Source organism: Sardina pilchardus, chromosome 13 (assembly GCF_963854185.1).
Source record: "Sardina pilchardus chromosome 13, fSarPil1.1, whole genome shotgun sequence".
NCBI classification, from domain to species: Eukaryota; Metazoa; Chordata; class Actinopteri; order Clupeiformes; family Clupeidae; genus Sardina; species Sardina pilchardus.
In genome coordinates this window covers 33496538-33499037 of record NC_085006.1, presented here as the reverse complement: position 1 = coordinate 33499037, position 2500 = coordinate 33496538, and positions in this window count along the sequence as shown.

The window sequence follows — 2500 nt, the reverse complement described above, 5'->3', positions numbered from 1 at the left end:
AGGGGATCCTGTTGGCTGTATGGTTCCTATAGGGGATCCTGTTGGAGTTTAGCTGTATAGTTCCTATAGGGGATCCTGTTGGCTGTATAGTTCCTATAGGGGATCCTGTTGGCTGTATAGTTCCTATAGGGGATCCTGTTGGCTGTATAGTTCCTATAGGGGATCCTGTTGGCTGTATGGTTCCTATAGGGGATCCTGTTGGCTGTATAGTTCCTAAAGGGGATCCTGTTGGCTGTATAGTTCCTATAGGGGATCCTGTTGGAGTTTAGCTGTATAGTTCCTATAGGGGATCCTGTTGGCTGTATGGTTCCTATAGGGGATCTTGTTGGCTGTATAGTTCCTATAGGGGATCCTGTTGGAGTTTAGCTGTATAGTTCCTATAGGGGATCCTGTTGGCTGTATACAGTAGTTCCTATAGGGGATCCTGTTGGAGTTTAGCTGTATAGTTCCTATAGGGGATCCTGTTGGCTGTATAGTTCCTATAGGGGATCCTGTTGGCTGTATAGTTCCTATAGGGGATCCTGTTGGCTGTATAGTTCCTATAGGGGATCCTGTTGGAGTTTAGCTGTATAGTTCCTATAGGGGATCCTGTTGGCTGTATAGTTCCTATAGGGGATCCTGTTGGCTGTATAGTTCCTATAGGGGATCCTGTTGGCTGTATAGTTCCTATAGGGGATCCTGTTGGAGTTTAGCTGTATAGTTCCTATAGGGGATCCTGTTGGCTATATAGTTCCTATAGGGGATCCTGTTGGCTGTATAGTTCCTATAGGGGATCCTGTTGGCTGTATAGTTCCTATAGGGGATCCTGTTGGCTGTATAGTTCCTATAGGGGATCCTGTTGGAGTTTAGCTGTATAGTTCCTATAGGGGATCCTGTTGGCTGTATAGTTCCTATAGGGGATCCTGTTGGCTGTATGGTTCCTATAGGGGATCTTGTTAGCTGTATAGTTCCTATAGGGGATCCTGTTGGAGTTTAGCTGTATAGTTCCTATAGGGGATCCTGTTGGCTGTATGGTTCCTATAGGGGATCCTGTTGGAGTTTAGCTGTATAGTTCCTATAGGGGATCCTGTTGGCTGTATGGTTCCTATAGGGGATCTTGTTGGCTGTATAGTTCCTATAGGGGATCCTGTTGGAGTTTAGCTGTATAGTTCCTATAGGGGATCCTGTTGGCTGTATACAGTAGTTCCTATAGGGGATCCTGTTGGCTGTATAGTTCCTATAGGGGATCCTGTTGGAGTTTAGCTGTATAGTTCCTATAGGGGATCCTGTTGGCTGTATAGTTCCTATAGGGGATCCTGTTGGCTGTATAGTTCCTATAGGGGATCCTGTTGGAGTTTAGCTGTATAGTTCCTATAGGGGATCCTGTTGGCTGTATGGTTCCTATAGGGGATCCTGTTGGCTGTATAGTTCCTAAAGGGGATCCTGTTGGCTGTATAGTTCCTATAGGGGATCCTGTTGGAGTTTAGCTGTATAGTTCCTATAGGGGATCCTGTTGGAGTTTAGCTATATAGTTCCTATAGGGGATCCTGTTGGCTGTATGGTTCCTATAGGGGATCTTGTTGGCTGTATAGTTCCTATAGGGGATCCTGTTGGAGTTTAGCTGTATAGTTCCTATAGGGGATCCTGTTGGCTGTATACAGTAGTTCCTATAGGGGATCCTGTTGGAGTTTAGCTGTATAGTTCCTATAGGGGATCCTGTTGGCTGTATAGTTCCTATAGGGGATCCTGTTGGCTGTATAGTTCCTATAGGGGATCCTGTTGGAGTTTAGCTGTATAGTTCCTATAGGGGATCCTGTTGGAGTTTAGCTGTATAGTTCCTATAGGGGATCCTGTTGGCTATATAGTTCCTATAGGGGATCCTGTTGGCTGTATAGTTCCTATAGGGGATCCTGTTGGCTGTATAGTTCCTATAGGGGATCCTGTTGGCTGTATAGTTCCTATAGGGGATCCTGTTGGAGTTTAGCTGTATAGTTCCTATAGGGGATCCTGTTGGCTGTATGGTTCCTATAGGGGATCTTGTTGGCTGTATAGTTCCTATAGGGGATCCTGTTGGAGTTTAGCTGTATAGTTCCTATAGGGGATCCTGTTGGAGTTTAGCTGTATAGTTCCTATAGGGGATCCTGTTGGCTGTATGGTTCCTATAGGGGATCTTGTTGGCTGTATAGTTCCTATAGGGGATCCTGTTGGCTGTATAGTTCCTATAGGGGATCCTGTTGGCTGTATAGTTCCTATAGGGGATCCTGTTGGAGTTTAGCTGTATAGTTCCTATAGGGGATCCTGTTGGCTGTATACAGTAGTTCCTATAGGGGATCCTGTTGGCTGTATAGTTCCTATAGGGGATCCTGTTGGAGTTTAGCTGTATAGTTCCTATAGGGGATCCTGTTGGAGTTTAGCTGTATAGTTCCTATAGGGGATCCTGTTGGCTGTATGGTTCCTATAGGGGATCCTGTTGGAGTTTAGCTGTATAGTTCCTATAGGGGATCCTGTTGGCTGTATAGTT